Source organism: Gopherus evgoodei, chromosome 1 (assembly GCF_007399415.2).
Source record: "Gopherus evgoodei ecotype Sinaloan lineage chromosome 1, rGopEvg1_v1.p, whole genome shotgun sequence".
Classification (NCBI taxonomy): Eukaryota; Metazoa; Chordata; order Testudines; family Testudinidae; genus Gopherus; species Gopherus evgoodei.
Genome location: NC_044322.1, coordinates 12,132,778 through 12,158,392, shown reverse-complemented (window position 1 = coordinate 12,158,392; position 25,615 = coordinate 12,132,778).

The window sequence follows — 25,615 nt, the reverse complement described above, 5'->3', positions numbered from 1 at the left end:
TAAATGTGTGGATCTTCACACATAGTTTTTTAAATAAATCCTTCAAAAAAACCTCCCTTATCTAAAATACACATTTTAATTACTATAGTTAAAAAAAAGTGCTTCCAAGTCTTCCTGTCCTTTCTGTCCATCCCTTCACCACCTCTCCCCCCACTCCCCACTGAAGAGAGCCCTTAAAGGGACAACAGTCCTTCCCTTCCAGATAGCTGGACAAAGAGTTCCCTTTCTTTACTTCTGACTATCCGACAAACTAGTTTTAAAAGAACCCTCCAGCAAAATCAGTACCTTAGTAAGACAAAATCCTTGTTATACCTAAAATCTTTGGAAACATATTTTTTTAAAGTTGGTGAAATTTCATAACCATGTCTCTTGTTATGGAGATCACACAAAGTAAATTACTGTTTCCTTTTTCTAAAAGCAATGAACATTGTTATGAACACACTAAACCTCTCTGATTTGTTTCAGTGAGTTAAATATGTAGTAATCTGGAATGCTGGCTTAAGATTTGAGTAAATTTAAAATATAAATTCAACTTAGAAATACTGATGAAGAAAATGTAAAACAGAGAAGAGCTGCATCATGTATTCCATTATATGTAATGTTGTATTCAGCAGGACAGCTGACTCACCCTTACTATGAAGTTTTTGCAAATAAATCTCTGACAAACTTCAGGGCATATCAAAAAACCTGTGACTGACATTTTTTATTCCCAAATTTTAGTGCTTTTAATTCGGTACTTTCTTCATGTCCATTCTGCATGAGGAAGAGTGCATGGAAGTCTCTGCGGGGAACTGTGACTCTCCGCCACCATGAGGCAGGCTGGGCATCTCATTATCCTTTGCTGTCAAGTCCCTCCTCCCCCTCCCCCACCAGGCTGTGAGCTTGGGCTGCCATCCGGTATAGGGGCACCAGTTTAATAATACTGCGTAGGGCCCCATAAATCCTAAGGACGGCCCTGAGTGGAATCCACAGTCCCGAGTTAGGCCTGGTTTCCACGACACAGTTAGGTTGACGCAAGGCAGTTTATGTTGCCCCTGCTGTGGATATGGCTACACTTAAACATCTCTCCCACCACGTAACTGCCCTGCGACTTAATAACACCAGTCACCCGAGCAGCATAGCGTCATGGTCAATGCAGTGTCAGTGTAGACACTGCATTACTGGCCTCCAGGAGCTGTCCCACAATGCCCCATCCTGACCGCTCTGCTCACCAGTGTGAACGCTGCTGCCCAAGGGTGAGACAGATAGGAAGCTGCCCATCCCCCTTTAAAGCCCCAGGAATTTTTGAAATTCCTTTTCTTGATTTCTTGGCTTGGTGAGCCGCGCTCTGTTGTATGCCACTGCCCAGCTGACCATGGCTGCTGCACACTGCAGCCACACTGCTGCTTGGAGTACGAGTGTGGTATTGAATCTCCTGGGCCAGTGGGAGAAGAGGCTGTGCAGGCCCAGCTACAGACCTGCTGTAGAAACATCGACATCTCTGTGCAGATTGCTCAGGCTGCAGGAGAAGGGGTATGACAGGCACCAGCAGCAGTGCCACATGCAAGCCAAGGGGCTGCAGCAGGCGTACCAGAAGGCGAGGGAGGCCATCAACAGAGCTGGGGCAGAGCCACGGATCTGCCGCTTTTACAAAGACCTGTAAGCCATCCTCGCTGGAAACCTCCCCACCCCAAGAGCCTGTGGGATACTTCCAAGGAGCCTGAGTCACAGGCCCCTGCCCTGAACAGCGAGGAGGCGGAGGTAGACAAGGAAAAAGAGGAGTCAGGCGACTGGGGGATCTAGCTGTCCAGCAAGCCAGGACCTGCTTTTGGCTCCAGCGCAGTTCAGCCCATCCCAACAGTCAAGCACAGGCGAACCTGATGCAGGGGAAGGAACCTCCGGTAAGGATGCAGTTTGCTTTGACATTACAGGGCTTGCACCCCCAAAGTAGCAGGAGACATCTGTTGATTTACTTATTTGTACTTGTGTGGGAAGAGGCAGTGGCACAACCAAGAGAGGCAGAGTTATCTGCTTTTCATTCCTCTCTAGAGTTAGGCAGTGGTGGGGGCTACGCTGAGCAGTTTGTTTATGTGCATGGGATGTCCCATGAATCCTCTACAGATGTACTCTGCAATCCTCTGCTGAAGGTTTCTGGGGAGGGCCATGGTAGGACACTTCCCCACGCCGCTCAGCAGTAACTTCAGCAGACACCATTGCAGTACACAGGCTGGTAGCATACGGGCTTGGGCCCTCTCTGCCTCTGTTACCCTCAGGAGTGAGAGCTCAGCTAACATCACCACCGCCTATGGAAAACGGTGTCAGTATTCAGTCCCATTGCCCTCTGTGCATATACTCATGCTTGTGAGCTATCCCCTCCTCACCACCACCACCCACCGTGTCCCCAAGGGCCGTAGTCACCATGGCTGGTGCTGTGACATGCCATATCAATCCCAAGGAGAAGTGAGACCATGGTGCTCGCAACTTTCTAGGATGAAGGGGAGTGAGTTCAGTAGCTGCTGTTTCAATATCTGTCGTGCCTACACCGACAATGGTACCTCTGGGTGTTGTATGCACAACTGCTGCTATTAAGGCCTTGAGGGTCTCCCCCTTCCCACCTGCCGAATGCCTGAGCCAGATATGGAGGAGAACGAAGATGACGCGGGGTGACCTGTTACAGGAGATGCTGCCAGCTAGTGCTGCATCAGGGAACAAGCCTAGGGCCCAGATGATGTCCCTTGCAGACAGCCTGGAGAAGAAAAAAGTGCAGATGAGAAAGGTCCGAGAGTTCCAGCAGGAAGCAAGCCAATGCACCAGGACATAACAGGGCTTCGGAGGCAGCAGAGATGTTGCAGACTCAGCTAGCTCTGCAGGTCCAAGAAGCCTGTGCTTGCCTCTCTCTACAGCCCTGTCATAACCTATTCCCAGATTTGGACCTTAGCGTCCAAAATATGGGGGTTAGCATGAAAACCTCCAAGCTTAGTTACCAGCTTGGACCTAGTAAAGCTGCCACCACCCAAAAAATTAGAGTGTTTTGGGGCACTCTGGTCCCCCCAACAACCTTCCCTGGGGACCCCAAGACCCAAATTCCTTGAGTCTTATAACAAAGGGGAATAAACCATTTCCCCCCGCTTCTCCCTTCCAGGTGTTCCCTCCCTGGGTTCCTGGAGAGATACACAGAAGCAAGCTCCGTGAATCTAAACAGAGGGACGCCACCCTCCCTATTTCCAGTCCTGGAAACACAAGTACTTCCCTCTTCACCCAGAGGGTATGCAAAGTCAGGCTAGTAAATCTAACACACAGAGATTTTCCCCCCTGACTCGTTCCTCCCACCAATTCCCTGGTGAGCTACAGACTCAATTCCCTGGAGTTCCCCACTAAAGAAAAACTCCAACAGGTCTTAAAAAGAAAGCTTTATGTAAAAAGAAAGAAAAATACATAAAAATGGTCTCTCTGTATTAAGGTGATAAATACAGGGTCAATTGCGTAAAAGAAATGTTGAATAAACAGCTTGATTCAAAAAGAATACAATTCAAAGCACTCCAGCAACTACACACATGTAAATACAAAAAAACAAACCTATCTTTGTACTTACAACTTGGAAACAGAAGATTAGAAAAGCAGGAGACAGAAATCTTCTCATAGCCGAGAGAGAGTACAGGCAGAACACTAGAACAAAGAACTCAGACACAAACTTTCCTCCACCCAGATTTGAAAAAGTCTTGTTTCCTGATTGGTCCTCTGGTCAGGTGTTTCAGGTTACTCCTTTCCAGGTAAAAGAACATTAACCCTTAGCTATCTGTTTATGACAAGCCCAATGTCGGGACATCCCTACATTCCCCCCTGCCCCCAACATTCCCTGTGGCATCGGAGGTCACGGTACTGCCCCTACCACTCCGCCCCAGAAGACACTAAAGACAATCCCAGCTGCACATCTGTGAAAGACACGGTTGGTGTATGTGAGCTTGGAATGGAAATGACCGTTCTTTCCCCGTCATAACTTTTGTTCTCGTAATTTATGAAAGTTTTAAAAAGTTTCTAAATGTTTTTTTTTATTTTCCTGATTCATGTTACAGAATAAAATTCTCTTTTTTGGAATGCATGCTGGCTGGTGCTGATCCCCACCAATTTCTTGTTACTTCATTATATCACAGAATCTATAGCATCATTCTCAGACAATACTAATAGGTGCATTGGCAATGTAATATTCCTACACACATAGCACTCACTGCAAGATTCATACCAGGTTGCAAAAGAGCAGGACCAGGAAGCAGACACATGACCCCAGCATAGTATTAACATAGGTTTTCAAAGCCTCCTTGAACCATATAGTTCTGTGCTGAGCTCTTATGTTTGGCTGTTCAAATTCAGCAGACAGCCGCACCACTTCCACCCACCACCCCAGTGGAAAATTTCCCCCCTTTGTCTCACAGCTATTATACAGGACACAGAGGCAGCTATAACCATCGTCTGTGTCAAGGGTTTTCAAACTCTGAGTCTCAGTGCTGCAGTGTTAGCCGCTGGTGGCCTGGAGACGCAGGAGACGCAGGTATGGCCAATCGCAGCTCTGAGTGTCCGCGGTTCAACATTCCCGGCCAATGGGAGCTGTGAGAAGTGGCAGCCCAGCCCACACTGCTTCCCACAGCTCCCATGGGCCAGGAGCAGCGAACTGTGGCCACTGAGAGCTGCAATCGGCCTTACCTGCGGACGCCACAGGTAAACAAAGTGTTTCCGGTCCGCCAGTGGCTAACCCTGCGGAGCCACGACCCAAAATTTGAAAACCCCTGTTCTATGTCCTGCACATTGCCCAGAATCACAATATGACATTCCCCCGGTGTATCTGGACCGGTGATCTGCTAGGTCACTCCAATCCTTCACTCTGGGAGCCAGCCTTACCCTGCTCTGCTGTTAGAACCCCCATTCCTGGGCTGTTCACGCATGTAAGCTACTTAGATTGTGCAACCGAATGACACTAGCCAATATCTCCAGGCCCAGACACAACCCTTTCCCTTAGGGGTCCCAGCATAAAACTCCCTCCTGCTACAGGCAAATACTTAAACCTGAGCCACATGGAAAAACTCACTACCAAGGAGCAGGTCGAATAGGAGGTGTTCAATTATCTCCACAGGCAAAACACTTTCCAAACCTTCCAATACCACATGGATTTCAGCTAGTGGTATGAGGCGTCCGCTTTTGCCCACCTCCACAATCTCTGCCATTTGGCCAGACAACATACTGGCCCTTAGGACCACACTCTGCTTAACCAGAGAGATTTGGGCCCCTGTATCCTTCTGCCCCAAGTACTCCCTGCCATTAATTTGGACAACTTTAACATGCGTCATGTCTGGCTCTGCAGAGGCTAATCTCACAAAACCAATAAGAGAGGTTTCAATTGCCTGGGGGGTTTCTGTGTTGGGGACAGCAGAACTAATATGAGCTATTGACTGGCTGCTTCCTCCTAGGGCAGGGCATTTGTTCCTCAGTTGGTCAGTGGAATTACACTGATAGCACCTTTCTGGCTCTTCTGATTTTACAGGAGATTTGGGATAAGGGTTAGAAGTAGAGGGCTGTTTTGGGGTAAGAGAATGTTTAGGCTCCCAACTCCCTTCTCTCTTCCCCAGGCAAAATGGGCTCTTCCCTTTCCACCAGTTTTGAACCCCTCTTTCTCTGGCCTGTTCAAAGCAGGACTGGCTCCAGACACCAGCTCAGCAAGCAGGTGCTTGGGGTGGCGAACGGAAGGGGGCGGCACATACGGTTCTTCAGCGGTGGGTTCATCAGTCCCTCTCGGCGGGAAGAACCTGCTGCCAATTTGCTGCCGAAGAATGAAGCGGCAGCGGTAGAGGTGCCACCAATCGTGGCATTCTTTTTTTTTTTTGGGCCGCTTGGGGCGGCAAAAACTCTGGAGCCGGCCCTGGTTCAAGAGCAACAGCTAAAAAAGCCATCTCATCCACAGACTTTACGTCTTTATCCCTTAGACACTGCTTTACTTTGGCCTTACATATGTTTAGGAAATGCTCTTGAGCAACAAGATCAAGCAGTCCTTCAAAACTTGCCACCGCTTTACCCCTCACCCATTTTCCCAAGAAATCTTTCATTTTAACACATTCCACATTACTCATACCAATATCCCTCTTGAAATTCCTTAACTTAACACTATATGTTTCAGGGGTAATCTGAAGATTTCGCAAAACAATATCTTTAAATTTACAATAGTCTAAAGCATCTTCAATAGGCATTCTATTGAATGCATTTCGAGCTTTACCAGTTAATTTTGCAATCAGGGTAGGAACTCTTTTAATCATCAGGGATTTCATGGATTACACACAGCCTTTCAAAAGTAGTCAGATATTCAGCAATATCATCCTCCTCACTGTATGCAGGACATGAGTGTTCCCATTTGTGGATCTTTGGCGTGAAGGGAGTCATTGGGGTTGGGGGCCTCTGGTTCTGTTTCTCTAGCAGGTCCAGCTGGTGCCTTCTCTCTCTTTTTCTTTTATCTCCAGTTCTTTCAGTTGCAATACTCTCTGGTGCTCCCTCTGCTTTTCTGCAACCTGCAGCCTAAAAAGCTCCAACTTTGCAACCGTGTCACTGCTTTCACTCATTTTCCTGCTTTCTTGTGTTTATTTCCATCACTCAAAATAAACAGAAAGAGGTCACAGTTTTATTATTTTCTAACTGTTCTTAGCCCCTGCACTTAAGACTTACTTAAAATCACAAATATCAGTGCTTAAAGTGTGAACGCCACTAGCAATAACCAGCTGCACATACACCCTGCTTGCTGTGCCACTGTGACGTTCCCCTCTGGTGTTATCTGGACCGGTGAACTGCTAGGTCACGCCAATCCTTGACTCTGGGAGCCAGCCTTACCCTGCTCTGCTGTAAGAACCCCCCACTCCTGGGCTGTTCACGCACAGCCTCTGGCATGTAAACTGCTTGGACAGTGCACCTGACTGACGCTAGCCAATATCTCCAGTCCCAGACTCAACCTTAAGAACCTTCGTCTTGCAGTGTCCAGTTATGCCCACTGGACGCTGCAAGCTTATAAGAGTTCATCAATTTAACAAATTTGATCAATGCTTTGATCAATGCTTCAGTCATTTGGTGGTGGTGTCTGTAGATGGAGGTGAAAGAGAGAGGAAGAGCATGGCAAACGTCTCTCCCTTTTATCATGTTCTTTCCTCCCTCTTGGCTTTGTCCCCCACTTCAGAGTCAGGTGAGCATTACCGCATCGCAGGCCCAAACTGACCAAGGGAATGGGGGGTGACTCACTCCAGAGTCCAACAGATCTTTTGTTGTTGCCTAGGCCAGTGTCCTTTGTTCCTGTGAGGCTGGGCTGGGTTTGTCCCATACATGCCCTGATGAGGGCTGAACGTGCCTGTCATGGTATAATTCCCCACTCTGAACCTTAGCGTCCAAAAGATCTGGTACCAGCATGAATTCCTCTAAGCTCAATTACCAGCTTAGGACCTGTAGTGCTGCCACCAACCAGGAATTCCAGTGCCTGGTACACTCTGGTCCCCCCAAAACCTTGCCCAGGGACCCCCAAGGTGTCATAAACAGATAGCTAAGGGTTAATGTCTCTTTCACCTGAAGCACCTGACCAGAGGACCAATCAGGAAACAGGATTTTTTCAACTCTGGTTGGAGGGCTTTTTGTGTGTGAGTCTTTTGTTCTGGGTCTTCTGCCTAAATCTCTCTCAGCTATGAGAAGGATTTTTCTATTTCCTGCTTTCTAATCTTCTGTTTCCAAGTTGTAAGTACAAAGTTGGTTTTTTGTTTTGTATTTACATGTCTATAGTTGCTGGAGTGCTTTAAATTGTATTCTTTTTGAATAAGGCTGTTTATTCAATATTCTTTCAAGCAATTGACCCTGTATTTGTCACCTTGATACAGAGAGACCAGTTTTATGTATTTTTCTTTCTTTTTTATATAAAGCTTTCTTTTAAGACCTGTTGGAGTTTTTCTTTAGTGAGGAACTTCAGGGAAATTGAGTCTGTACTCACCAGGGAATTGGTGGGAGGAAAAAGTCAGAGGGAAATCTGTGTGTGTTAGATTTACTAGCCTGACTTTGCATTCCCTCTGGGTGAAGAGGGAAGGGCTTTTGTTTCGAGGACTGGAATTAGAGAGGGTGGACTCCCTCTGCTTAGATTCACGGAGGTTGCTTCTGTGTATCTCTCCAGGAGCACCTGGAGGGGGGAAGGGAAAAGATTTATTTCCCTTTGTTGTGAGACTCAAGGGATTTGGGTCTTGGGGTCCCCAGGGAAGGTTTGTGGGGGGACCAGAGTGCCCCAAAACACTCTAATTTTTTGGGTGGTGGCAGCAGTACCAAGTCCAAGCTGGTAACTAAGCTTGGAGGTTTTCATGCTAACCCCCATATTTTGGACGCTAAGGTCCAAATCTGGGACTAGGTTATTGACATAAACAGATAGCTAAGGGTTAATGTCTCTTTCACCTGAAGCACCTGACCAGAGGACCAGTCAGGAAACAGGTTTTTTTCAACTCTGGTTGGAGGGTTTTTTGTGTGTGAGTCTTTTGTTCTGGGTCTTCTGCCTAAATCTCTCTCAGCTATGAGAAGGATTTTTCTATTTCCTGCTTTCTAATCTTCTGTTTCCAAGTTGTAAGTACAAAGTTGGTTTTTTGTTTTGTATTTACATGTCTATAGTTGCTGGAGTGCTTTAAATTGTATTCTTTTTAAATAAGGCTGTTTATTCAATATTCTTTTAAGCAAATGGTCTCTCTGTATTAAGGTGACAAATACAGGGTCAATTGCTTAAAAGAATATTGAATAAACAGCCTTATTTAAAAAGAATACAATTTAAAGCACTTCAGCAACTATAGACATGTAAATACAAAACAAAAAACCAACTTTGTACTTACAGCATGGAAACAGAAGATTAGAAAGCAGGAAATAGAAAAATCCTTCTCATAGCTGAGAGAGATTTAGGCAGAAGACCCAGAACAAAAGACTCACACACAAAAAACCCTCCAACCAGAGTTGAAAAAAACCTGTTTCCTGACTGGTCCTCTGGTCAGGTGCTTCAGGTGAAAGAGACATTAACCCTTAGCTATCTGTTTATGACACAAGACCCAGACCCTCTGGATCTTAACACAAGGAAAGTAAACCCTTTCCCCTACCGTTGCCTCTCCCAGACTTCCCCTCTCTGGGTTACCCTGGAAGATCACTGTGATTCAAACTCCTTGAATCTCAAAACAGAGAGGAAAATTCACCTTCCCCCCTCCTTCTCTCTCCCCCTCCCAGACTCTCCCTGAGAGAGAAAGTAATCCTAACACAGAGAGAAATTAACCTTTCTCTCCCCCTTCCCTCCTTTCTCCCCACCAATTCCCTGGTTAATCCAGACCCAGTCCCCTGGGGTCTCACCAGAATAAAAAAACAATCAGGTTCTTAAAGAAGAAAAGCTTTTAATTAAAGAAAGAAAAAACAGTAAAAATTATCTTTGTAAATTTAAGATGGAATATGTTGCACGGTCTTTCAGCTATAGACACTGGGAATACCTTCCCAGCCTAAGTATACAAGTACAAATTAAAATCCTTTTAGCAAAATACAAATTTGAACTCCTTCCAGCCAAATACACATTTGCAAATAAAGAAAACAAACATAAGCCTAACTTGCCTTATCTACCTAGTACTCACTATTCTGGACATATAAGAGACTGTATCAAAGAGATTGGAGAGAAACCTGGTTGCACATCTGGTCCATCTGAGTGAACAACCACCAAACACTAACAGCACACACACAAACTTCTCTCCCTCAAGATTTGAAAATATCCTGTCCCCTGATTGGTCCTCTGGTCAGGTGACAGCCAGGCTCACAGATCTTGTTAATCCTTTACAGGCAAAAGAGATATGAAGTACTTCTGTTCTATTAACTCTTACTTATCTGTTTATGACAGGGCCTTCCTGGAGAGTTTTGCCTGGGCTTCTTTTAAGTCATGAGGACACATTTTCAGCCTCAGAACTATGTACATGAAATTACAATCTGTACCATTACTATAAGAACTATGCTCAATGCCTCATGAGCCTTCCAACATGACAAACTTTGCATTGGATACCATACAATCATTTTATGATGAACATGGGAGAGTAGGGGATTCCCCCAAGATACAGAACGTCACACACAGTCCTGTATAGCAGGAGTCAATTCATGGCTCTGCATATGTGCATGACAGTGGCTCGTGTGGTGGTATTCCCAACTGATCAGTAGCAATTGGGCATTGCAGGTATCCACAATGTAATCACCACTCACTTCTCAACTGTCAGTGGTGCCCCTGTGCTGGGACAAGTTTGGCACACAGACTCAGGAATGTGGCCTTGCGCATCCAAAATTTCTGCAGCCACTGCTCGTCATCCCAAACCTTCATTGCAATGTGATCCCACCAGTCAGTGCTCATTTCTCAAGCGCAGAACCACTGCGCCGTCTCTAGCTGCTCCATGCACACTATCCACAACCTTGAATTGTATCTTTCCATGGAATTGTCAGTTCCCCCTTGGCTCCTCTTGCAGCTCTGCAGTTACTGAAGGCTGACACGCTCTATGCTGTCAATGGCCATGACAGTAGTGCAGAGCTGTGCAGGATCCGTGCTTCTGTCAGAGATGGTGAAGAGTAAAGAGTAAAGAGGTAGGTTTGCAGGGATTTTTCAAAAGAGACAGGGAGTATTATGGGCTGCAGATGAAATTATGAGATAGAGAACACTGCATTATTGGACGTCGAACCCAAACACGCCTGCATGACTCGTTTTGACTCCATCAGGCATTGTAAAAGCTTCCCAAAACACCTGTGCTGGATGGTGGCGAGTTGCACAGTGGGATCGCTATCACAGTGCACCACGCTCCACATTGATACAAGTGCCTCGGGTGAGGATGCACATGGCCAGCACAAGGAGAATGGTGTGCACACACACAAGCAAAGTAATAACTGCAGCCGCTGTATGCCAAAATAACGTAGGTAGACAGAATTTTGTAATGTAAACATGGCTTTAGGCACCCAGGCTACCTGCACCATGCATGGAGCAAGATAAGCGCCTAAGAATGGGCCTCACAAAACCCAGCATGCTAAGCAGGAAGCCGCTTACATTAAGCAGGAAGCCATGGATTTGCCGATGAGAGGGGCAGGCTCCTCCCGCCACAGCGGTGAACCTCTCCTGGCCTAGGCCTGACATGGCATAGGCATCTTTCTCTACTCCTTGCTCTACATAAGCCAGAGGAGGACTTTGATCGCATGTCTCCCACATCCTGGATGAGTGTTCCAACTCCAGGGTACAATAGGGACGCCACCCCCTTTTCTGTGTTGGGCCCACTCCAGCAACCATGCACTGAGCAGGCCTACTGGATCAGGCTCCTCAGACAAGCGAATGCCTAGGCTGAGCATCCCCCACTGCCCCGGGTTTAGGCATGAGTTAGGTGCCAGGCATAAGCACTAAGGTGGCTTGGTGCCTTGACCACCAGCAGAAACCTGGGCATTTTGACGCTTACAGCATTTTTACGGCACCTAAGCAAACTAAGCTGAATTTTGGACTTAGGTGCCTAAACTGGCAGTTGGGCATCTAAATTCCTTTAGGGGAGCTGGTCCCTCCCTTCCACTGATTGCAGGTATCTAAATACCTTTGAAACGCTAGGCCTTAGTCTCACTGCCCCCAGTTCTCCAACAGGGATAATAACCCAGGGGAAAACTTACCTCCCTCACAAGGTGCAATGAGGGTTAATGCAGTAACATTGGTGAGGTGCTTGGTGGGGGTTGTATTGTGATAGTACCTAAGCGCTCTGATCATGGACCACAACATCATTGTGCTCGGCGCTGTACAAACACAAAACAAATAGATGGTTCCCTGCCCCAAAATACTAGGGCTTTGGGAGCCTGTGCAGTAACTAAGATAGGAGTGTTCTGTCCCATGCATCATTACCAACCATAAAGCTTCTGCAACTGGATCCTGTTTACTAGGTGTCTGGCTGATAGGCAAACCAAATTAGAATACAGCTCACTTTCCCGAAGTGTGTAAGATCACTTGGGGGGGAGGGTCAGATTTATACAGCCCTTGACTTAGTCACTGGCCTGAGCAGCTGTGCCTCTGAATTTGCACAGGGCAAACATCTGTGTAAAGTCAGTTTTACAGAGTCATTTTTTTCAGTACAGAGCAGCACTTTCAGTGACCTTCCGCAGCACGTGCAAATTCAGAGGCATAGATGCCGACGTCAGTGACTGAATCAATGTTTGGAAAGCGCTGACACCCGGCAGCCTTACACAGCTTTGCTAACCTACTCCAGTGCCATTACATTGGAGTAGTTAGCAGTATTGGTTTATTTATTTATAGTATAAAGTTGGGCAGAAGGGACTGTTATAATCATCTAGTCTGAGCTCTGGCATAGTGTATGCCAGAGAACTTCAGCTGGTCATTCCTGCATCGAGCCCAGTAATTCATGGTTGCAGTAGAGAGCTGGCAGCATTTTCAAGCATGCCTAAGTGACTGAGGAGCCAATGAGACTTAGGTGCCTAACTGACTTTTGAAACTGGGACTCGGGCACTTTTGAAAATGTTACTCCATCTTTTCGGAAGAGAGCCAATCTAAATTTACAAACCAAGCTGTAGAGAATGCACCACATTCCTTGGTGATTTGCACCAATGATAAATTACCCTCCCCATTACAAATATGTATGAGGATCTGGTCAGTTGGTTCAGCCCATTATTAAAAAAACCAAAAAAAAAAAACCATCCAAAAACTAAGAATGGTTATTTGCAAAATATGGGTCTGAGTTTGGATGCTTGAACATACCACAAAATTCAGCAGGTTTGGTTTGGGCCTATGTCTCAAATCATAACTTTGAGTTTTTAACCTTGTGTTCAGAAAATGTTTTGTTACCTAAAGGGTTTTCTTGATACAAAACAATTCTATGATCAGCTCATTAGAGCCAACTTCCTTAGCGAAATGTTGTAAACGAGAGGGACTGCACAGCCCCTTTGAGTTGTGCCTCTAACTGTATGGCATGAAAGGGATCACACAGTGCTAAGTTGCTATCTTCTAACCAGGAGATGCTCATATCCTCCAAGATTTTTACATAACCATGTCTCATCAGCCCCAATCAGTTTGAGCTTGGAAACCCTCCAGGCCTGAAATGAAAGCTGGAGTGTGACAAGTCTGACAGAAAAGGCTCCTTAACGAGCAATTCCATTCCTCAGCCATATGCAAACAGTCTAGGGCCAAGTTAACATCCCTTGAAGGGTCATGGCTAAGCAAAGGATTATGGGAGTTTTGCAACTGCTGTGATTAAGTTGCTCATAGTATTTGTTTTACAAATCTACCCCTATTACAGATAGCGCCAGGTACAGACTGAAAGGAGCTTATTTTTACCATTAAAGGGAATTAATACAAAGTAAACTTACAGTTGACAAACTCATAGAAGCAAGGGGGGATACAAGCACTTATACTTTGCCACTATACTGCATCTTCCACCCAAGGATCTCCAAGTATTTTATAAATATTAATTGCCTGGGAGCTACAGAGAGTGCCACCCCCATTTTATAGTTAAGGTAACTGAGGCACCTAGAGGTGAAGTGACTTTCTTAAGATCACAGAGCTAGTTAGTGGCAGAGATGAATAAAGCACCCAGATGTCTTGAATTCCAGCTCTAATCACAAGACAGTATTTCCTCTTCAGGCTGAGTGGGAAACTTGTTTTCAGTGTAACCCAGGATGTGCAGTAAAGCCAAAGACTGTCCAAAATGTAGTCAATCTAATCTATAATATAAGCTGCAATTACTAGGAAGACAGTTTTAGAGAAGTGAAGGCCTCATTTCAGATCATGTATAAGTGGACACCACTCTCATTAACTTCAGCAGCTCCAGTAAGTGTGTACCTGTTCACACCAGGAGTGAATTTGATCTGGAGTTTCAGCTGGATTTCAAACTTTCCCCTTGGCTTTGTGAAGGAAAATGAGCAGTTTCACTTTCCTTTTAGTATATTTACAGAAGGAAGAAAGTCTGAGAAATGGGAGGAAAAACTTCCTCTAAAGTAATGAGAAGATCCTGGTTTTCAAGTGACTTCTTAATAGGATGTCCAAATCCAGCATTTGGATGCTCATACAACCATCTAGCCGAGACAGATCATTATTGGGGCACTCCCTTGACTTAAACCGAAGTACACCAGGTAAGAATTTGACTTGAAATTCCCACTAAATTCACCTGTGTTGATTTGAACATCCTAATGTGGCATTTGGATTTGCTATTAAAGCACCCTGCCTTTGAAAACTAGGAACTGAAGCCCATCAAGCCAAGAGAGATTTTGTCTCAAATCTTCAGCCTTTCCTCTTGAGGAGCATATCATCATCCCTGGGTGCATTAGCTTTAGCATTGCATCACTTGAATGGGAGGACAGATTAAAGGAAGGAGGATCACTGGCAGAATGCACCTCTGTATTCACACGCTACACACTGTTGCAATAATCTTTCTACAAGGTATGCCTTGTGAGGTATCATTTGAAAATTCCTTATTTGCTGTTCAGTAATATCATGGTAAAATGTGTGTAGCAGCATGTGTAAAGTTATATATTCCCCCCTGCATGATGTTAAAAATACATGTGCAGACTCATGAAGCACCAAACTGGTCAAACAGACCTGTTGTCAACAAAGAAGTGTATGTTTGTCTTAATATGCATTTAAGCAGTAAACCATCATTAAGCAGATCATCCCACCCCAGTCATTCCTCAAAAGAGATTGATATCAAAGTGATCAGTCCTTAAGATACAGCAGTTCAGACTGTTGGAGAGACAACACAGGCCCTTCTAGAGGCCATTACACTATGTACAAACTAGGTAAATAATGGGAGAATAAAATTAGTATTAAAGCAGGATATGTTGCATCCCTGCTGATCCTGTATTAATGTAGCATATGGACTGATTGCTCAAATCACACATGGTGTTTGCTCAAAAATGGCTTTTGTGAGCTATTAACACTTCATTAATACCTAATGAAAGGCAAATTTAGAGAGTTCCCCAAAGTGGCTTTGAGCTCGTGGAACCTATAAATGAAATGATAATGCAGTCCAAATAAGGCTGCATCACACAAAAGTTGCAAATTAGCCCATCATCTAATAAAAGCAGCTTAGTCTTCCAAGAAATGAAATCCCCTGTCCCAACCTTACATGATTTCTGTGAAGGAATGATTGCAGGAATCTAAGTAACAGCTACTTGCCCTGACTCCTCTTCCTAAAGCACTAGGCTGGAGCAGACATGATACACAGTGTACGCAGAGCTTAACAAATGCTTCTTCTACTTATGACTTTAGAGTCTAAGTGTTCTGCATCCCTTCTATGGGAAATCCCATGGAAGGGATGTCAGTGTCGCATCCTGTCAACCCATTCAATTAAAACTAGGCCAGACCATGTCCTCTGGTTTTAGCCAGTACCACAAAGAAAAATGAGGGTGGACGTTCATTATGATCCGGCCCTCTTCTCCACCTCAGACAGCATCCTGCCTGGTGAGTTTCTATATTGTAATTTCTTTTTGTATGTAAAAATGGGGGAAAGAACATCCCTCATCCCCCCAAAAATCAATTCTCCTCCTTTGAATCAGCGTCTCTAGCACATAACTGAGAAAACAGAGATGTCTTGCCCCATGCTTTAAAGATTAACAGCATCAGGCTCTGCTACACCAGTGTACAAGTTGAGAACCCTCCCTTGAGTCACCAGCCCCAGGACATTTGGAGTCCTTCTGTGGCATTACCATCTTACCCAGCTGGGGGCCACAAGCGAGTTAACATAACCTCCTACGCAATGGAATCAAGAGTTTCTGCTGATCCTTTAAAGATGTATCAGACACCCATGGCCCTTGACCATGTCCAGTAGAAGCCCTCAACCAACAGGACTAGCACCACCAGCCAAAGACACCAACTATCTTAGGAAATACGTCAACTCCCTGAAGATGGCTGATGGAAAGAAAGAAACTGCACAGCACCATGTGAAGAATGCAGGAAAAGGAGAAGCTCCTGAATGGAATGAAACAGTTCTGGCCACATGGTAAAGTTGTGTGTGACAATGAGCCTGCTGAGGGGGCAGGGATTGGCAGGTCTGGGGAAAGGGAGAGGGGAATACAGTAGAAGAAGACCTGGGAATGTTACCTGGGGTTTTCAGAATTCAAAGCAGTGGTAATGTAACCAATTCTCTCCAGGCGATGTCAGGAATAAATCAGTGGAAACACAGCAATTCTGTCTGATAAATGATTGACAAAAGAAAACGTGCTCTTATCTAAAACTACTACTTATTAGATATTAAGCACACACACTCACATACACAATAGGTGTAAGACATCCCAGATATAGTTACTCACAGTCTGAGATGGTTTTGAGTGATCACCAGCCAGGTTTCCGAGGTCCCTCTTTCCATCCACGTGAAGAGGAATATAAATGTCAGCTCCTTTCCTGAAGAAAAGCTCCCTCAGACTATTCCGAGGTATTTACTTTTACCTAATCTCTTATAGCTAACGCTAACAAAACACCTAATCTGTAGTGACTCCAAGTAGGTCAGCATAATAATCTCTACTGGGTCATTAATTCTCCTAATTTCAACAAACTATTCATTATCACAAAGCATTTCTAGTATTCCTAGCCATAACAACAATATAACAGGAGCACCTAAAACCAAGGTCAATATTCACTCACTCTCTTCCATAACTTTCTGACCCAGCCTCCCATTCTGATTAACAGACTGCAAGTATGCACCTGTCTGGCCTTGTCTCACAAAAATGCCTAAGATTATTCCTAGCTTTGTGGTGTTCAGTTTTCAGCTGGCAGTGGCTGAACATACAGAATGGCTGACTGCAGTACTGTCAAGTTCTGGGGTACATGCAGGAATGTCAAATTCCGGGATAACGGGAGGGGGCTGGGAAAAACAGAATAACATCTAAGTATGACATAAACCTGATGAGCCCAGATCAGGAGATCATCTGAATCAGAGCACTATGCTATTGGCCCATCCCTACTGACTAAGTGGCCATCCCTCCCTCTGATCTATCCAAGGGGCGAGGTGGTATATCCTTTCCCCCATTCCCTTTCTGAGGGCAATTGGCTGGCTGGCATCCACTTAGGTCTTTAGGAGTCTAATGGATAGGCCCAGCTCCCCCATTTCCATTTTCTGTGGGCAATCCTTTCACAACCAGAAATTCAGTGAGAATTTTTTGCCATATTTGATGCTTCCCATTCAAGTTGTACAGGGAGATTTTGGCAGACCAGCAAAATGCCTGGACCACTACCAATAATTGGAAAATTGATTATCATGCTCATGGCCATAAGCAGCTAAATCAGTAGGTCTTAGCAGCCCTCTGCAACAGCCTTAGCATATCTAAGCAAGAAGCCAGGTGTGGGAGGGGGGAGGGTAGTCAAGGGGGGAGCCGACCCTTTGTCCATCATGATAAGATCTCTATTGAAATAGCTTAGATATGTGTTTTGGGAAAATGGGAAACATCTATATCTGTCCTTTGGGATGTGTTGGTCGGGGTCCTCAAATCATGCGGGCTATGCACAAACACCTCTGTCTAATTCATGGTTTGCGGAAACTTCTTGCTTAAGCTTTGAAATTGTTTGCTTATTTTTTTATTGGCATGTTATGTTATACTAACCCAGTAAATAAGGAGAGAAAGTATGGGGTAGGTGGGCTCTTCAGTGGCACTTCATGGACACAGTTTAGGGCCCACAATGGCAGCTGAAAGATGGGCCAATCGGACAGTTGTTGTTCTACCACTCGAAAACTGCTCCAGGCTTTGGTAATGATTGATTTTTGGGTGTTTAACTAATCTGTTGCGGACTTGTGTAAGTGCCTGAGACTAGAATAAAGTGCAGCTTTAAGTGAATGCATGCTTGTATTGTCCTGTTTGTGCCACACATCTATCGGTTGAATGGCCCTGTCTCTGTTGATTTATTTCCTGCCACCACCTCACCAAGCTACCAAGCGCTTTGGCTTTTTAGAACCATGGTAACAAGGTCACAGGGCATAAAAGGCTCTTATTGGTACAAGAACCTCTGAAAGGGTTCTGTTTTAAGAATGGGTGATAGTTCAGGGGTAGGTACCTGGGAATTGCTTATATTATCTGAACCAGTTTGTTTAGCCATCATCATCATTGTCATTTGCATACCTATAGCTATCAGCACCCCAGCATAATACATTTACTTAGAGCGAGCATTAATGTCACCTACTGGCATCTGGCCCTAGCAGTGACAGTCTGCAACTTACTGCTAGCTGATGGCATTCAGCTTTAACTCAAGGTCTGTATTGTTGCTGTGAAGGTCCCTGGTTCTATTCCTACTGCAGGACTGTAATGATGGGGTGTACAAGGCCATGGTTTATTAGTCTAGTATCTTGTTACCATTACAAAATGCAGAAGTACATTAGTTTCCTGAAGAAGAACAAACAAGACTCCTTTTCCTGCTCTTCAGATGCTTACTTATGATGAATCAAATCTACAATAGGTGGCTGTCTTCAGGGCCAAGAGAGAGGGGTGCTGCATCATGTGCATAAATTGGAAAGACTGAATTTCTTCTTCGAGTGATTGCTCATGTGTATTCCACAATAGATGTGCATGCTCGCCACATGCACCGGTGCTGGAGGTTTTTCCCCTAGCAGTACCCATGGAGGGAGGGCCCCGCGACCGCTGGAGTGGCGCCTGCCTGGAGTGGTATTAGGGGAGCTGTGCGCTCACCCAGACCTCAGTTCCTTCTTGCCTCCAGTGAAGGTGCACTGGAATTGCTCTGCTCCAGCTTTACTGTAGCTCGTCCACAGAACTGTTAATTTGTTCAGCGTTAGTACCGGTAGTTAGTTAGCTGTTTAGATAGCCAGTGAATCTGGGCCGGGGCATGCCCTGCGCGCCGCTGTTTAAGTCATTTGGCTCTTGTAGGCATTCTGTGCCAAGAAGTGACCCACACGCAGACTGTTTGTGCCGCTTAGGAGAAACTGATATCAGCAAAAGGTGCAGGATTTGCAAGTCGTTTAAGCCTTGGACCAAAGAAGAAAGGAACATTAGGCTCTGGGCCATCCTGTGGAGTTGGTACTGACCCCGACCCTGGCACACCGCTCCAAACCGGTACCCGGCACCACAGCGTCAGTACATGGTGACCCTCCGGTGCCATCGACCAGCTGGCACTGCTCCCTGTCAATGGGGCACGCCAAGAGGGCCAGGAAGACTCCCTCTTCAGAGCGGCACTGAGGGAAGTCTGGGACAGAGGCTAGGCCCATGTCGGCAGTCCTCAGTCCCCACCGGGCCCTAGGCCTCTGACTTAAGATGAGCGGAGTAGACTGGCCCCTTCGGGACAGTCCTCTCCGGATGTCCGGATGACGTCCATGCCTGAAGTCCTACAGGCGGCCCAGGATGTCATGTCCATGCCAGTGCCCAGAGCTCCACTGATGACAGTCCCGTGCTCCAGAGGCAAGCTGCCAGTGGGATCTCCACAGTCGCCTCCGCCCTGGTACCAGTCTCATTGAAGGGAACTTTCCTGATGCCGATAACCACCCAGCAACCGCTCGGGGCAGAGTCCAGGTGGATTGCCCTCGATACTGACCAAACTGTCTGTCTGGGTCCCATCCAGCTGGGACTCGCAGCACTGCTCGTCCTCAAGGATTGAATATTGATGGGACTGCGTTGCCATTGGTCCTCATCTCAGAGAGGGTACTGCAGTCGATCACGGCATGGTCGTCGACGCCATTCCCGCTCGGACACCCGCTCCAAGTATCTGCCAAGACATCGCAGCCCCGGGTGTCGATCACTGGCATCTCGCTGTCACAGGTCCACCCGTTGAGGCCATTCATGGAGCAGCTATTACCGTCAGTACCGGTCCTCCATGTCAAGATCGCAGTCCCGTGGCCATGGTAGATACCGGCACTGCCGGTCCTCCCGGTCCAGAGACAGCAGCAGATCTTATGCCAGCCTGGTCTCCATCTGTAGCAGTCCTTCAATGGGACAGGCCAGCCACTCGGACAGCTGGCCCCACTGGTGCCACAGCAGGTGCACTGGCACCCAGCGTCATGGCCAGCCCAATGGCACCAGTCGGCACCGTGGCCTCTGGCGCAGCCCTTGGTGGGAGCTCGCTCGGTGGCCTGAATTTCGGAAGCACCTTCGGCCTCCCTCTCCAGACCCCTGATAAAGGAGATGGCGGGACGTACATCCTCGCCACCATGCCCAGAGTCCGACCAGGTGGTGGTCTCTCCGGTGCCAGCCGACACCCCAGAGCACTGCACAGGCCTCTTTGCCCTGCCCAAAGGAGGTGATTGTGGCCCTGCCCCCACCTCCATCCTGCAGGAGGTCTTCAGTGCCTACCAAGAACTCTTAAAAAGGGTGGCAGCAAGCCTACACCTCCAGGTAGAGGAAATGGAAGAGCCCTCAGACTCCCTGTTTTACATATTGTCCTCATTGGCACCAGGTAGGGTGGCCTTGCCTCTCCATGAAGGAGTGGCTAAGATTTCAAAAGCCCTCTGGCAAACATCAGCCTCATTGGTCCCCATCTCTAAAAAGGCAGAACGCAAGTACTTTGAACCCACTAAGGGGCATGAGTACTTGTATACCCAGCCGGTGCCCAACTCCCTGGTGGTCGTTGGTCAACCACAGGGAACTGTAGGATCAGCCAGCCCTGACTCCAAAGAACAAAGACACTCAGAGACTGGACTCTTTTGGAAGGAAAATGTATTCATTTTCGAGCTTCCAGTTACGAATGGCGAACCATCAGGCTCTCCTGGGCCGGTACGAATTCCATCTGTGGGGCTCACTGCCTATGTTTGAGGACTCCCTCCAGCAGCATGATAGGAAGGAGTTCAAGGCTAGTGGAGGAAGGGGAAGGGCCACTAGAGCAACCCTGCAGGCAGCCTCAGATGCTGCGGATATGGCCGCACGATCAATGGCCTCCGCAGTGTCCATGAGACAGGCCTCATGGCTCCTGCTCTCTGGGCTGTCAAGTGAGGCGCAGTCTTCCATGAAGGATCTCCCGTTTGATAGGAAAGCTCTGTTTGCGAAGGAAACAGATACAAGGCTGCATGGCATGAAAGATGCCCGCACAACCCTCCAGACCCTGAGCCTCTATGTCCCAGCTCTGGCAAAACCTAAGTTCAAGCCGCAGCAGACTCCCGCCCAGGCTGCTCTCCCGAAGTATGAGGCCATCCATAAGAAGCAGCAGGACTATAAGAGATGCCCTCAGAGGCAGCCTCGGCCTACCCCGCAGCCTGGGCCCTGCAAGGGCAAGCAGGCTGGGAAAAGGCATTTTTGAGGGGACGCTCCGGGGCCAGTCTTCATCGGGGATCCATCCCAATAAAGTTTCCCTTCTCCAATCTGTTGTGTGCTTTCCTCTCGGACCGATGGGTCCTCAACACCATCTCCTGGGGCTACACTCTCCAGTTTACTTCCTCCCCACCCAACCACCCCCCCTCCTAACCCCATTCCTCTTGGAGGATCCCTCACAAGAGGCTCTGCTCGAGCAGGAGGTGGGGCGGTTCCTAGGACTAGGAGCCATAGAGGCAGTGCCTGAGGAATTCATGGGAAAAGGGTATTACTCCCGTTATTTCCTTATCCCAAAGGCCAAAAGGGGGCTCAGGCCCATCCTGGACCTCCGAGGTCTGAACCAGTACATGGTGAAACTCAAGCTCCACATGGTCAACCTGGCCTCCATCATCCCCTCCCTGGATCCCAGGGACTGGTATGCTGCCCTCGATCTGCAGGACGTGTACTTCCATTTGAGGGGCACAGGCACTTCCTCTGTTTCGTGGTGAGACAGAATCATTACCAATTCACGGTCTTCCTGTTTTGTCTATCCATGGCCCCCAGGGAGTTTACAAACTGCATGTAGGTGATAGCGGCCTACCTCAGGCGGCGGAGGGTACAGATATTTCCCTATCTGGATGATTGGCTTGTAAAGGGCACCTCCCGGTCACAGGTGAGGGATCACATGGCACTCCTCCTGTCCACAAGCACCACATTGGGCCTGTTGGTAAACAACACCAAGTCCATGTTAGATCCAGTCCAAGGTGCTCTTGGATGCAGTGTTGGCCAGGGCCTCTCTCCCTCCAGGCAGCTTCGAGACCCTGAAAAGGCTCATCGACTCGGTCACAAGATTCTTGGTGACAACTGCCAGGGTTTGCCTGCAACTCTTGGGTCACATGTCGGCGTGCACCTATGTGGTCCATCATGCCAGACTCAGGATGAGGCCCCTCCAGCTCTGGTTGGTCTCAAAGTTCTCTCAGGCCATGGACAGGATGGAAAAGGTCCTCACTATGCCGGACTCTGTGATTACCTCCCTACGATGATGGTCCAAACAACATGCTCCAAGGGGTCCCATTCAGAGCCCCATCATTGGAGCTGGAGTCCGATGCGTTGGACCTGGATTGGGGGGCCCATGTGGGGAACTTTCAAGGCCTGTGGTCGGCTCAAGACCTGACCCTACATATAAACGTCAAGAAGCTCAGGGTGATACAGCTGGTGTGCATGGCCTTCCACTTGCACCTGGAGGGCAAGAAAGTCAGGGTCCTCACAGACAACACGGCCTAGATGTTTTATATCAACAGGCGGGAGGGGGGAGGCAATCCTCAGCTCTCTGCCGTGAAGCCCTCAGGATGTGGGACTTTTGTATAGCCCAAGACTGGCACCTGAAGGCCTTCCACTTACCAGGCACTATCTCCAATGCCTTTCTCCTATCCTGGTCAGGTTGGCTTCTCTATGCCTTTCCCTTGTTCCCCCTAATCCTGGAGAAGATAAAGTTGGACAAGGCCCACGTCCTCCTGATTGCCCCAGTGTGGCCCAGGCAGCATTGATATGGGACCCTCACGGACCTGGCGGTAGCTCCAGTGTGGCCGTTGCCACTCCTCCTGGACCTGCTCTCTCAGGACCAGGGCTGCTTCCTTCATCCCAACTTAGTGGCTCTTCACCTCACGGCATGGCTGCTCAGTGGAGAGGAAAGGACGTGCTCAGAGCAGGTTCAGCGCGTCCTCCTTGAAAGTAGATGGTCCAGTGAGGAGTGCCATCTCTACACGCTCGATGTGAGGCGGGATCTGGCTTTCTACCTCAAGTGAACCAAGCCATTCAGAAAGTCTTCACAGCTGTTTGTCGCCTCAGCTGAGCGTGCTAGAGGCCAGCCGATTTCCACTCAGCGGCTTTCCAATTGGATTACTTAATGCATCCGTTCCTGTTATGAGCTGGCGGGTGTCCCCCTGCCACCCATTGTGAGGGCACCCTCAATTCGGGTGCAGGCCTCGGCGGCTGCCTTTGTGACCCACATCCCCATCCAGGACATTTGTAGGGCAGCCATGTGGTCTTCGGTCCACCCATTCACCTTGCACTTTGCGATCGTCCCCCAGACCAGGGATGACGCCGAGTTCGGCAAGGCAGTATTCCATCCTGGGAACTTGTGAACTCCTACCCACCTCCAATAGATATAGCTTGGAATCACCTATTTTGGAGTACACATGAACAATCCCTTGAAGAAGAAACGACAGTTACCTTTTCCGTAATTGGTGTTCTTCGAGATATGTTGCTCATGTCTATCACGCACACCTATTGTGGAATAGACATGAGCAACACATCTTGAAGAACACCAGTTACGGAAAAGGTAACTGTCTTTTGCTGCCCACCCGAGTCTCTGCTGCCCCCACTGGGATCTGACAATATAAACGTAGGTCTTCAAGATTTTCTGAAGACCCAGGCAGTTGCACCAGTTGACCCCAGGGTTGAATCCAGCCCATTACATACACTTGGTTCTGATACATAATGATAGTGGAATTCCATTACAATTTATTAGAAGCTAACAGCTCATGTATTCATCTTTTTTCTGTGAATACACTGCAAGGTTGTTAGATCTACTTTTTACACCCAGAATATTCCAGGAAAACAGATTGCATCTGACAAAGGTTTTTTCTTTTATTTTTGAAATATAGAGTTGTAGGGGTTTTTAAAGAGCAGGTGGTTCCATTGTATTATATAGTGCATATGTCAAGCTTTCCAGCTGTAAATTTTCAATCATTTTTGTAACACAGTGTATAGAAAGTCCATATTTTTATATCATACAATATAAAATTGAAATATGCTGGAAAGTATAAAATGATATATGGGCAACTAATAAGTACATCTCTGTAGACACACACACACACACACACGCACGCACGCACGCACGCACGCACACATGCACAGAACTTTCTGCCACCATAAACCAGACTTTTTTTGGCATATTATGTCTTTTATCTATGCTCCATGTATCACCTTTCCGAGTCTCTTGCTGGGAGCTTGCTGCTGGGTAGCTGGCAAAAATGCATGATCTGTTTGGAACAGCTTCCACTAGGTTACAAAGGCTATTGCTGTCTTAAACTTGGCAAACCTCAGGCTCTCATAAAGCAATCTCTAGTGTCATAAAAGGCTCTGCTCTTCAGTTGACATTGTAAAGGTAAGACTAGAGCCCAGCACGTGTACGTGTGTGTGTGTGTGTGTGTGTGTGTGTGTGTGTGTGTGTAAGAACCAAAGCAAAAAGCAGAATTTAGCCCCTATATTTGCTATGATGATTTATTCTTCCTCGAGCTTTCAAATGAGGATGGCAAACCACCTTGCCCTGCTGGCAGATATGACTTTAATTTGTGGGGCTCAATACCAAAGTTTGCGGACTCCCTCCAGGAGCGTGATAGAAAGGAGTATAAGGCCCTGGTAGAGGAGGGCACAGCTGCTGCCAGAGCAGCCCTTCAGGCAGCCTTGGATGCCTCAGATACGGCTGCAAGAACTATGGCCTCTGCTAGATCGATCGCTCCGGAGGTAAGTGTAGACATGGCCTGAGAGACACAAGGAGGCATTTATTTGTTTTTCTCTTTAAACAAAAAGGCTTTTTCTTAACTCTAACCGAGGGAGAGAGGCAGCTCCGCACAGTACATGAGATCCTATTAAATGCACTTGCTAGAAATGTTCTGACTTTGTACCTGACAGTTCTACTTTGTATATTGATAGCCCAGCACAGAGTCCAACTTACGTAACAGCCCTCTCCTCACTTGATCTCCATCTTCATAGTAACTAAGCTCCATTTGTGTTTGTTACTTTCCATGCCTCTCAGGGGTGGGGAAGAGTTAATATTCCTATTTTAGGGTTGGGGAACCAAAGTGTGGAAAGATTAACTGATTTGCCATTAAATGTAGGGCTGGAAGGGGCCTCAGGAGATCATCAAGTCCAGCCCCCTTCATTGAAGCGGGACCAGTAAAACTACACCACCCTGACAGGTGTTTGTCCAACCCATTCTGAAAAATCTCCAATGACAGGAATTCTACAACCTCCTTTGGAAGCTTAGAGCATAAGTACCTTTATAGTTTGAATTTTTTTCCTAATATCTAACCTGCAGATTAAGCCCATTACTTCTTGTCCTACCTTCAATGGACAAGGAGAATGATTTTTCACAGTTCTCTTTATAACAGCCCTTAACATATTTGTTATCAGGTCCCCCTAATGTTACACTAGTCTACAATTTTTGAGAAGTCGTCTGCTTCAGAGATAAAATGTGCTATTTATTATGTATTTTGATGTGCTGAATTCAAATATGACAATTAAAATAACTGATTGGCTACTGTTTCTAAGATATTTAAGTTTTTACATTTTATGTCGATGTATATTGTGTAGATAGTAGAGTTTTAATCATAAATTGTAA